Source organism: Mixophyes fleayi, chromosome 2 (assembly GCF_038048845.1).
Source record: "Mixophyes fleayi isolate aMixFle1 chromosome 2, aMixFle1.hap1, whole genome shotgun sequence".
NCBI classification, from domain to species: Eukaryota; Metazoa; Chordata; class Amphibia; order Anura; family Limnodynastidae; genus Mixophyes; species Mixophyes fleayi.
Window position 1 is genome coordinate 81,478,378 of NC_134403.1, and position 12,613 is coordinate 81,490,990.

The window sequence follows — 12,613 nt, forward strand, 5'->3', positions numbered from 1 at the left end:
ATCACAGTTTGTTCTATGACGCACATAAAAAGTATTGCCAGTGAGAGGATGTGAAAAAGATGTTCCACAAACAAGATGCTGGTAATTGGTACAGTCAGAACAATGATAAATGCCCAGATTATTATTGTGACAAATCCGGGTATTCACCTTAGGATAAGAGATTAAGTCAGTTTTAACAAATAGGTCCTCTTCTATAAACAAACATTTGGGCTGATGGGATTTTAGGGGATAAGGCCAGGTTAGAGAATATCAGATGCCAATGTTGAAGAACCATTTTGTGAATATGTCTTGATGCTGTTGTACACATGGAACAGAAGTTAGCAACTTTCTTATCATTTTGTTGCTTTGGTAAGCTACATTTTTGAAAGTAAGTCTCTCTATTGATTTTACCAATGCGTTCTAGGGCTCCACTTCTGTTCTCCTATAATCATAATCAAGAAATCGCTGGCTCATATTAGATAAAGCCTTGATTCTTGCCTTCTCTGAAGTAATATGCACAACTCTTAACAGTTGAGAGTAAAGTAGACCTCTTGTTAGAAGACCAAGGTAAAAGGTATCTGCATGCAACAGTGTATTCTTATCTGTGCTTTTCGTGTAGATAGTACTAACCAACTCATTCGAGTGTACTTAGATATTCACATCAAGAAAGTTAATGCTGTTAAAGCTTGTAGTTAATGTAAAGCAGATATTGTCCCCAGGAGCTGGTTTATGAAGTCTACAAATTCAACAAGTTTGTCATGTTCCCCACTCCAGATAAGAAATAGGTAGTCTATATGTATGTGGGGGGAAAATAAAGGATCAGCTAATAAATGGCTGTTTTCAAATTCGATCCTAGAGATGTTAGCACACAGCAGTACCATATTTGAGCCCATCGCCGTCCCCTGTAACTCAAAACAATTTTGAAATAGAAAGTAATTTCTGTATATCACCTCAATTATCATAAAAAACGCACAGGAAAGGCAATGATACACCATACAAGATTCAATAGCATGTTTGCATGCTTTCAACGTTCATCATGCAGGATGTTGCTATAGAGACTGATGACATCAAGCATAGCTAGAATCTAATCACCTTTGAAAGAACCTTAAGAAGCAAGGTGTGAGAGAAAGTGTGTAGTATCGGCTATAAAGCTGCTAGAGGTCCTGACAATCAGTTGGAGTTATAGATCAAGATATTGGGATAAAGGATGGGTGGGATCCCCTAGCTAAGATACTTGGCCTCCCTGGAGGTAATGTATACAGGATGGCTGTCTTACGATGTAGTTGTGTCCAGAATGTAGCAGTTTCTTGGTTAATACACCTAGGGGCATATTTACTAAACTGCGGGTTTGAAAAAGTGAAGATGTTGCCTATAGCAACCAATCAGATTCCAGTTAGCATTTATTTAGTATATTCTACAAAATGACAGCTAGAATATGATTGGTTGCTATAGGCAACAGCTCCACTTTTTCAATCTCAGTTTAGTAAATATACCCCCTAGTGTTGAATCAAAGGGGAAAGATTTTATCAATATCTTTCTTGAACCTACTAATTGGGTCAAATGTGAGCTTCTGATAGCAAGTATTGTCAGAAAACTATTTCATTATTTCATTTGTAAAGTCTTCAAGATACTGCAAGACAATCGGCAGGAGAAATAACCAGATTTTTGTCTGCACCAAGTGTTTTTACTGCTTCTCTCTCATCTGGATTAAGATTAAAGTATGAAATGTTTTTTGTTTTTTTTTTCTTAACATATGCCTCTGTATTTCTTTTAATTAACTGTATAAAAGTGCTCAAAGATGGATTATTACTGTTGGGGTCAAATGCACTTGTTTTCTTAGGAGCCAGAACCCCCTTGGCTAATACATCCGAATTACATCTTTTTCAAGCATAAAAAAGTCATGTAGTCTGATTAGACACCCAAATTTATGAACATATACCATCCAGTCAAAATCATTTTGTTTCAGTTGGTACAAATGAAAGTCTTTTATTCAAAATAGATGACCCAGCCCTCAGTGAGATGATGTTTAAAAAGATTATATATCACTGTTTCAGCTAAAACCTTTGGTTCCTTTTTCTTTCTTTGTTTAATCCCACCCCTACGGGTGGGTCACATGAGCTCCCCACCTTAAAGGGACCCTCTGGTGCAGCAGCTTCATAGTGTAGGAAGTCAGTGTGGGAATGAATTATCTCCAGAGACATTCAGCTGTGAAAGAATGTTTTTGTAGATATCCATTTTTAAACTTCATAAAATTGAAATAGATAGATCACGATCCTGCATGAACATTCCTGCTCTCTTGCTAAACAGTCCTTTAAATAACTAATTTCCTTAGTGATTACCTCTTCTCACTTGCGCCTTCACGATTTCTCCTGTGCTGGTCGCAACCACTAGAACGCTCTATCATGCCCAATTAGACTATCCACCAGTCTCCAAGCCTTCAAAAGTGCCCAGGGACGGACTGGGACTAAAAATCAGCCCTAGCATTTAAAGCACACAGGCCCACCTCAGTTCCAGTATAAAAACTGTGTGCCGTCACGCAGTGGCGGCGAAAAGGGCGTAACCACATTGTGGTGTGGATGTGGCCAACATGGGGCATTGATACATACATCATAATAAAACATTACATTTATCACGCCCTCCCAGCCACATCACTCCATCCCACCAGTCACATTAAGACACCCCCAGCCCACTGTATTTATCTATGCTTCTGGTGTTACTGACATCCATCAGGATGGGTGGGAACTTCCTGTAGAGTGAGAAGGGAAGCTCTTTGTCTCATGAGATTTCCAAATCTTGTGATACATAAAGATCCTGGGCTTGCTCTGCAGTCTGTGTCCTGTCCGGTAACTGGGAGCAGCTATCAGTTCCCTTCCCCTAACCAGAGGTGGATTAAGGCTCAGAGGGCCCAGGGTATTTAAGACAGCAGGGCCTCTATTATGTAACATGGTTATCATTTTAGACAAATATACAGGATATACTGTGTGCACTACTGTTAGAAACACACAGCCCTGCCTGCCAAGTAGTACGTTGTGAAGCAGGACATACCTCCCAACTGTCCTTGCAGTCGGACCAAATCCTGACTAAGTGAGACAGTCACCCAAATTCAGGACTGCCCCACCAGATTCAGGACAACTGTCTTGCTCTTTCTCCTACCTATCTTGTCACTTTCACCACTTGTGGCAGCTGGTTTCTTTAGCTCATTTGCTGCTTGTCTTGATCCTGGAATATTGGATGCCCTATTTTGAAAAATAATGGATACATGAGATTTAGAAAACTCCAACCAGCCCCGGTGTTAAAACAATAGCACTCACGTTTTATAATTAGGCCATCCTCCAGTCCCAACAATAATAATATTCACATTTAATAAGTAGACCTATTTCCCTCCAACCAGCCCCAACATTAAAATAACAGTATACCCATTTACTCAAAACCTATTTCCCTCCCTCCAAACAGTCCCAGCAATAAATTAAATGGCATTAAACTTTAATAAATATAGCAATTTTCCACTACCATCCCTGGCAATAAATAATCCATATTCACATTTAATAAACAGCCCTCCTGCCCAAAATGAGCCCAATATTCAATTGATAGCCCCAAACCACCCCACCATTAAATTAAAGGTTCCTTCATCTCACCTTAAATAATTAACCCCCACCTACACTCCACCATTAAATAGCATACCTCCCACACTAAAGATCCTCCCTTCCCTCACATATTATATTAAAATACTGTGCACACACACTATATTAAAATACTGCGCGCACACACACACACACACTATATTAACATGGCCACACACACACACTATATTAACACAACCAAACACACACACACTATATTAACACTGCCAAACACACACACTATATTAACATAGCCAAACACACACACTATATTAACACGGCCAAACACACACACACAATATACGAACACGGCCAGACAAACTATTTTAATGTGGCCACACACACACACTATATGAACATGGACACACACGTGATTCGTGCCGTTCCATGTGATTACTTGCATCAGCCGCATGTCACCAAAACTCCATCCGCCGAGCAGCGTGCAGGGAGGTGCTGCTGCATGGGCGGGCATGTTGCCGGCTGGATCGGTCCAACTAGCCATCTGCCCTTCTGGCATTTGCCAGAAGTGCCAGTCCGGCCCTGAATGTGGCCCTAAACTCATCTCTTCATTCAAGAGACTACCAGCCCTCCTCCTAACTCTTCCACCTCTGCATCCCCCACCACTACTCCCCCCGTATTGTTTGTACTAATTTTGTTATATGTTCTAAGCCTCTATGTAAGGTGCTTGACACAAATTACACTGGGAAGGTGAACATACTCCTGCTAGCAGTTGACGCTACTGAGCAAAGAGGTGCAGAGTGTTCACCAGGGACCTCCACAAGGAGGTTTGATCTTAGCTATGTGGAACGTGCAGGTCAGGGCCCTTAGAACCAACCACTAACGAGGTAGCTGGAGATACGAGATAGTACCAGAAGATTCATACAAAGCCATAAACATGAAGCAGAAGAATGGTCAAGGTAGCTGAGGTCAAGCCAGATATGGTCAAAAACAAACCTAGTCGGCAATGAGAAATTCAAAGAGGGCACAAGGGTGCAAATACAAAAAGAAATCCTGAACAGAACCAGGAAGTGATCCCAAACTCTGGCACAGACTGCCGACAAGTTTTTTAGAAGGTTGCTAGGCAACGGGACTCTTGCAATACTGCAGGTCAACCGAGAACAGGACGCTATCTCCCGTTGGAAGGCAAATGGCAGCACTCCGTCGACTAAGCAGGAGTCTGTCCCTGCTGCAAGAGAAGAATGCAGGGACGGCACCTGACAGTGCTCCAGAAACCTTGTGTCTTACAAATTAAAGATAACAATAAAAAAAGAATATGTGATGTTTTTAATCTTAATTATAGCTAAGGGGTAACTCCCTGTATGACTTTTTTTTTATTCCACCATGCAGTTACGTCATAACCATGCACTGATCCTCTCTATAGACTTGACCAAATCTAGCCTTTCAAGATACCATTTAGGAAACTACTTCTCCAAAGACCACAATTTACTAAGCTATATGACATGTTACTGCAAACAAAAAAAGGCTCCTCAAAAAGAAACTGGAAAATTAGCATTCCCTATGGCCCTTTCATTCACAGATCACATAAATCTGACTTCTGTTATTTGTTTCCCAGTAATATTACCTTTAGGCTATTTATATACTATATGCCAAGTACAGTGTATGTTTTAACTTGCTTATATTTGTTTACAGGCTCTATGTCATTGATTTTTTTTTCCAGGGCATGTATGCTTCACCAATTCCAGAACATATACGTCTATATGAGGAATGTATATACAATTACTGCTGTACAATATCTTAGTTGTGATGATATACTGCCGGGATAAGGCAACAAGTGGCTCTCCAGCTGTTCTATATGACGGGTCATACTGTAAGAGCGCTCCACGTCCTCTGATTGGGAAGACATGCTAGGATCTATATTTCCACAACTGTTGTTGAACTAAACGCTGCTTACCTCAGATATAAAATAATACTCAATGCACCTCACTGACATTTTAAAATGGCGGACGTTGGCTACATAAACACCACAATGTTTATACAGTGTCTTACGTACACCTATGAAATGAGGGAACCATCGAAGCAGTACTTATGGGAAAGATACAAAAACTCCGAACATTAGATGTAACTGTGTAAAAAACAAACTTCCACAGAAAAACGTCTTCACTTTTGTGCGTTATTTCCGGAAAGAACAACTGCTCGGTGGCGTAAATAGCTCCCTAAAGATGTCTGACAGAGAGGACAGTGTTATCGCCAAGGTGTTTCTCCTAGTGTTTGAGACGTACGTTGGTAGGAGCAGCGAGTTGTGGCGGCCATCCGGCGTACGTCAGCGCGCTCCGCACGCAGCACGTAGTTTGCTAGGAGGAGGAGGAGGGGTTTCGACATTTTTTTTCCTTCCTTCATTTCCTTTTTTCCTTTTCTTTTCTTTCTCTTTTTTTTTCTCCTTTTCTCCATTCGTTCATCTTCTCTCTCTCCCCATCCCTTGTTTTCTCTGCTATTATTCGTTGTGATGCCCCTCAGCCTCCCGCGTGTGACTCCAGCGGGCTCCCCTCCTCCTCCTCTCTCACACAGCCGGGGCTGACCGGGCTGGAGGGAGGGCAGAGGCATCCATGTCATTCTACCCCTGATTCCCATCACACGGCTTTATTCATTACGTTTAGTTCATCCACCCCCGGAGCCACTGGGGAGACATTGCCAGGAGGGTAGAGGCAGGTAAGTGACAAGTATATGGGGGCAGTGCGATCTACTGATCATTATCAGTGTGGGGGCAGAATTGTTTATCGGATGGTCATCAAGACATGACAGACCTAATAACATTGGGGTTTATTTGTATCGTGCAAATAAATCTATCTCGGTTCAAGTAGATCGTCTGTAGGCGTCTGTGCCAGATTTCCTGTTAGCCAGTGATACTCTTTCCTTGTATATCCGGTTAAGTGACAGATAAAGCAAAACACATTGCAGCACAGTACTGTAAGATAACTTTATTCTGATGGACTTCTTTCCCTATTATGTACAAACACCATGGCTGATTTAGACAGAAAATAATTAATCAACCATCATCTTTGCATCTGGGGCTGTAATATACAGGAACACAGTGAGAACAGACAAACTACACTCTGACAGAATTAAACCTTAGGCCCTAATACAGTGAGGCATCTTTACTAACAAGTTTGTTGCTTGTTTGTCCATCCCTGATATGTTTTAAATATGTTATATGGATCAATGTATTAGAATAAAATACACCAATATGGCAGTGACAGGGTTTTCATTAAACTTTGTCATACCTAAAATATGTGATCAATATTGTGTGGCTTTCTGGTCAACATTAATAGATTGTTGTGATTGGTATACTTAGAATTACTTTAAAAACCATTATTGTCAAATTTGTGTGTAATTTCCATTGTTAAAAATTAACCTTTGGATTCATGTAGTTTGTAGTATTATGTATTAATATATACAATCATAAATAAACCTTTAATTCTTACTGTTTACAAATGTGCAGCTGCTTGTTTCTTAGTCTTCCTTTCTTCAGTCTAAATGGCCTGTCACTTTTCACAATAATGTAAACAATATTTAGTTCTATGAGCACAACTTAACTGATAGTGTTATCTATATCTTTGGTAGTCTAACCCAGGATATGTGAATTAATCACTGGGACAGGAAAAAAAAGTGAGACCTAGGGGTAAATGTATGATACTCCGGTTTCTTCAACTCCCGCAAATTCGGCGAGATGACAGCTAAAATTTAAAGCGGCGCTGCCTTGTAAAGGGAAACTTGCCTTTACAAGGCAGCGCTGCTTTAAATTTTAGCTGTCATCTCGCCGAACTCGCGGGAGTTGAAGAAACCGGAGTATAATACTTTTACCTCCTAGTCTCTTGCACACAGTGATTCCAGATCAGTAAGATAGAGTTCAATTTAACTTGACACACTTTTCTGTATCATTGGAAACAAGACAATGACCCACTTAAAAACCTACAGATATATCTATTTACCCTTCATTAGTTTCCCTTTAAGCTTGCAACAGTGTTTTTGTACTGTTTTAAGTGTAACCTAAAATGAATACTATTATGAATATGTTTGTCTTATGATAAATATTATGTAATGTGACAAAGCAAATTATTTATATTTCCTATATGGATGCCCACTTTATTTCTTTATATGTCTCGTACAGCAGTCTATCTTACGAGTATTATACTAGTAGGCATTAATTAACAATGCACACTAATTAGTGATGATATAGTTATTATGCAGTATAGTTAAAAGTGACTGGCCACTTAAACTGTGGGAGAAAAAGTACTAAGATTGCAACTAGAGCTTTTGCTGGTGAGAATATTCCAGCAGTAAAAATGTAAACCTGGCTTGAGTTCCGCAGGTGCTGTAGTCCCAAACACCTATTTGTGCTCACCAACCTGTCCCACATAGACAAGCCTCTTGATGCAGCCTGCTCACATTTTGCTGTTGTAAATTGAATGGTGTAGGTTTAGGACTTAGTTTATGGTTGCAATTTGTTGTTAAGATTGTGTCAGTATTTAAAGAAAATCTTTGAATAGAATTTAACATCTAGATTTGAGTGACGTTCATTCATATATGATAAAATGCACCATTCTAATTATCTCCTGTGTGGCAATAGTCCTGCCCTCGCTTTAAAAACAGATCACACTCTTTTCAGTCAAACATGAAGTTTTGAGTGGTTTGTGGATGTATGGAGATTGGTGACTGGAGTCCGATACCACAGTAAACAGTTGGCCAACCTTTTTTATGCGTAGAAACTTGTTGGCAAGTATTTTCCCCTTGTATAAGTTTACACCGTTTTGGCAGATCTGTGTTTGCTTCCAATATTTCATTCAGTTGGAAGAAAATTCAAGAAAATATATATAACTTTTTTCCAGGCATTCTGTTTGGTGTTAGAAGTGAGTACAGGTCTGCCAATGGGTAACATTAACACTATTTAGAAGTCCTCCCTCTCCTACATCAATGTTTCAAACATTTAATGAGATGTTTAATGTCATTTCACTAATTTGTTTTATAATGAACTCCAGCAAATCTAAAAATATGGTAGAACATCATCCTCCCCCAACTATTTGAATTGTGTTTGTTTGGGATCCAGGCTTTTTGAGAAATACCTTTCCCCTGGTGATTAAGTAACAGTCCTACTCTGCTGCAGCAGGTAGAAAATAATTTTGAATTTCAGTGGTTTCCATACCTCACTGTGCTTTCGTGTGAAGAACACTGATTGGATAGTTTAGCAGCCATCCTATCAATGCTCACTACATGATGTGTTGAGAAAGCTGAAGTTCAAAATTTTCTAAAAGACAGGAAAATATGATTGTTACTGAATCAATGGGGTGTGTTTATCAAGTGATCGGTGGGAATCCAGGAACCAGCCCCTAAATAATAGTTGGGGAAACGAGTGTTATGGCATATTTTTTTTTTTTTTTTAAAGTTTTATTTTTGCAAGGTCAATATAACATAGAAGAACGATTGACAGAGTGAAAACACTTAACAAAAAACTTCAACAAGTAACAAAGTCTACTACCAGCGTAGAACATGTGAAACGCTAAGTCAACCGAGCATTTAAAATTAGAAATAACAAGTAACCCAAAATTTTTGTATTTAGAGGAAAAGAGAGTACACAGTAGAAAAGGAAGCAAGAGAAGAGGGAGAAAAGGAAGGAGGGTGAAGAGTGACTAGATCCAATGTAAAGGAAGAAAGAAGTCCTAGTTAGAATTAAAATTTAAGGCTAGGTTATGTACAGGGTGGGCACGCCTGAAAGAAGCATAACCATGGGTCCCAAACCTTGGTGAAAGCTCTCGAGGAGTTCCGAATAATACTAGTCATATACTCCATCCGTTGAGTTTGCCAGATTCTATTGATTATTGCCTGCATGGAGGGAGGGGGTTGCATACGCCAGTCTGCTGCTATTTGGCAAGCCGCCGCCAAAATAATGTATCTGATCAATTTATTCTGGTGTCGGGATGCCGAGGGAGCCTCCATAGGGAGAAGAAAAAACTTAGGTTCCAGGGAAATATCCACCGGAAAAATTGAATTGATCAAGCTTCTAATCTCAACCCAAAAGCTTGACAATTTCGGGCACGACCACCATATGTGGTGGAAAGTGCCTTCATGAGAGCACCCTTGGCAGCACCGGTCAGACGAATTGGGGGGAATTTTGCATAGCTGCAAAGGCACGTAATACCATCTATATAGCACCTTATAAGCGTTCTCTTTAATTCTAACGCAGATGGAGCTAGAGGGAGCATTCTCGTATACCTCGGACCACTCCTCCTCCAACAGTTCTTCGTTATGGCATATTTTTATGTATGATTAGAGGTCTTTAAGTTTCCATGAAGATATTTTTATGCCACTTTCCCTCCTTGATTATGTATGAAAATGTTAGAACAATTGTTGCGTGCCTCAAAATCCCTTGCAGTAATATTTATGCATGAGATTGATGAAACTTTTTTTTTTTTTTTTAAGATACCTGTTGGCGCTGTTTGTCATATGGGTTTTAGAATAACTATATTAATATTGCCTTGTGTGTATCATGGGAGAGAATTAGTCTTTATTCTTATTCAGTGCCTATTTTGTTATAAAAGAAATGGCAGGCATGTTTAGTTGAAGAATAACAAAATAATTTTGATTTGCCTTGTTTTCAAACAACACAGTTTGCCTATCAATGATAATGCATATCATGCTTTCTGTCTAATGTAGTACTAGTATAATTCTTAAACTGATCTCTTTTTCATAAAAAGAATAAAAACATGCTCAGTGTTCTCCCCAGAAATTTTTGCCAGTCGGGTAGCATTAAGAATTAGCTGGGTGGCGGCAGTTGCAATATTTTTTGATAGTGAAAAATGTTGGAGGTTATTGCCCACACCTGCCAGGACTGGTAAGACTGGTGGTCAGTGGTCTAACACACTGCTGGCTGTAATAGGAGAAACAGTAGTTTGTTCTATTATAATAGGAATCTTTTGGGCTCCAAGAGCCGGGTGGCAAGTAAACAGCCAAGTGGAGCACCCAAGAAATAGGTGCTGGGGAGAACACTGCAGAAAGGGGCACTTTTAAAATAACTGTAAATTGAACAGGTATATGAACAGACAGTGCTAACTAAACATGTTACAGTGACTGTTACAGCTATATAGTTTTCTACTGCTTTAAACTTTTTACGTGTCTGCATGACATTAGCCATGTTCTGTGCTGCTTTGAGTAGAAATATGGATGTGAACAGCTGATGTACTAGCAGGAGCATGCTCCGTGTACTCCCAAGATATATCCTGTGACATTTTCAGTGTGCTAGCTTTCAGGACATTGGCTCTTAATGATCAGATGAGATCAATGTCATGTAAACGTCTGCCCACGTTAACAGATAGTGTAAATAAGGTATTAAGTATTGTTAACATTAAGTGAGAGGCTCCATTTTATAGCTGATTATTCTTAGTAATGGTTTGTGTGTTTAGACTTTTACTTAGGCTGTGCCATTAATGTCAGATTTTTTAAAACTGAATGACCGGTATTCTTAAGTCTGCGTTTAATACTCCCATTCACAATATATCGAAGAATTCCTCTTAGTAGCTTATTTGGGTGCAAAACTTTCTATTTGCCTTGCTAGAAAAAATAAGCAAGGGTCACAAATCCTTCTAGGAAAATTATTTATGAGTGTATAAGAGGGTTAACAATTCTCTTAATGTGATATAATCCTGTATAGACTACTTTTATTTTATATATTTGTTTGTACCATTGTTAACATGAGGCTGATTTTTATTTTTTTTTATTCTATTTTTCAAGCCGTTTCCTATAACGCTGTGTTTCCTTTGAGTTCTGTTGGGAGACTTATATGGCATACCACTGCAAAAGGTGTCCCTCTCATGGAACATTTGGTATCTCTTTATTCCCAGGAGTGTATACCTTATATTACTCTCAGCCAGTCAGTCACCAAGCCCCACAAAGGTCACGTGATGGCAGAGAAAGGAGATGGAGTTAGAGGGGTAGTGCAGTGAACATTCCATATGATGTACGTACTTCATCATATGTCATGTGACTCATGGTAATTGCATAACACTCATGGAACAGTAAATCATTAATAACACCTTGGATCAAAACTGTAAGAAAAATGAAACTCCATGTTTCTTTTGACAGGTAATTTATGTTGGAAAAACTACACATTTTTTGAGGGAATTGCATCTTTATTAATATAGTCGTCACAACTTTTTATGCTTTTTCATGGACCAGGAACAATTGATGTAAAATGGAAAGTTTGAAAACAGCCCAAGCTTCAAATACAATAAGGGAATATTGCATAAGACAAACTGCAATTGACCACATTGATAAAGTGTGTTTCAGCATTTAAACTGTCTACACATTGTGGGGTTCCCATAATAAATCACATCTTCACAGTCTAATTAAAATGTAACTTAAAAAAAAAAAGTCTTGCCTTTATCTAAAGATATATAGCCAATCATATATATTGTATGTACTGTGATCATTTTTGAATTGCTCAAACAAATTTCTGCACTGAACCTTTGCAGTAGTACACAATTAGAAAACAAAACTAGTGTACATGTTTTATACAGTACAGAATATTTTATCAGGATAATTATTGTAGTGTTAAATGGTGTAAAATCAAGTACATTGACTGGTTTAAAAGCAATAGTGATTTTAAGTATGCTATAAAAACAACTGTCATTTTTGGGAACTGGAGGTTGACTGTATGTAATGTCAATAGAACAAGCAATGACACCAGGTAAAGTAATACAGCATGTACAAAATAAGGTACTTGGAATTTGGTGTTGCAGCATTCAGTGTAAAAAGCCCCAACCAATATACAACAGTGTTCTCCCCAGCACCTATTTCCCAGGTGCTCCACCCAGCTGTTTTTACTTGCTACCCAGCTCTTGGGACCCAACAGAGTCCTATTATAATAGAATGAACAATTGTTTCTCCTATTAGAAAAGGCACTACAGCCAGCAGTGTGTGTTAGACCACTGATTAACAACAGTTTGACCAGTATTGACAGGTGTGGGCAATAATCTCCAAATTTTTACAACTACCCCCACCTGGCT

The 12,613-nt window shown here is 39.0% G+C and overlaps 1 protein-coding gene across 15 annotated transcripts in view; it reads left to right on the top strand.

The window, feature by feature from the left end:
* Positions 1-5,889: 5,889 nt before the first annotated feature.
* The window catches only part of R3HDM2 (R3H domain containing 2), a 95,756-nt gene continuing 89,032 nt past the window's right edge, over positions 5,890-12,613 (top strand). For 7 of the 15 annotated variants that reach the window (XM_075199386.1, XM_075199388.1, XM_075199398.1 and 4 more), the window contains exon 1: positions 5,891-6,266. The gene's annotated coding sequence lies outside the window, so the exon portion shown is untranslated. Of the gene's footprint in view, positions 6,267-12,613 lie in introns of all 15 variants that reach the window. The other 8 variants (XM_075199394.1, XM_075199396.1, XM_075199401.1 and 5 more) reach the window with 2 other exon arrangements.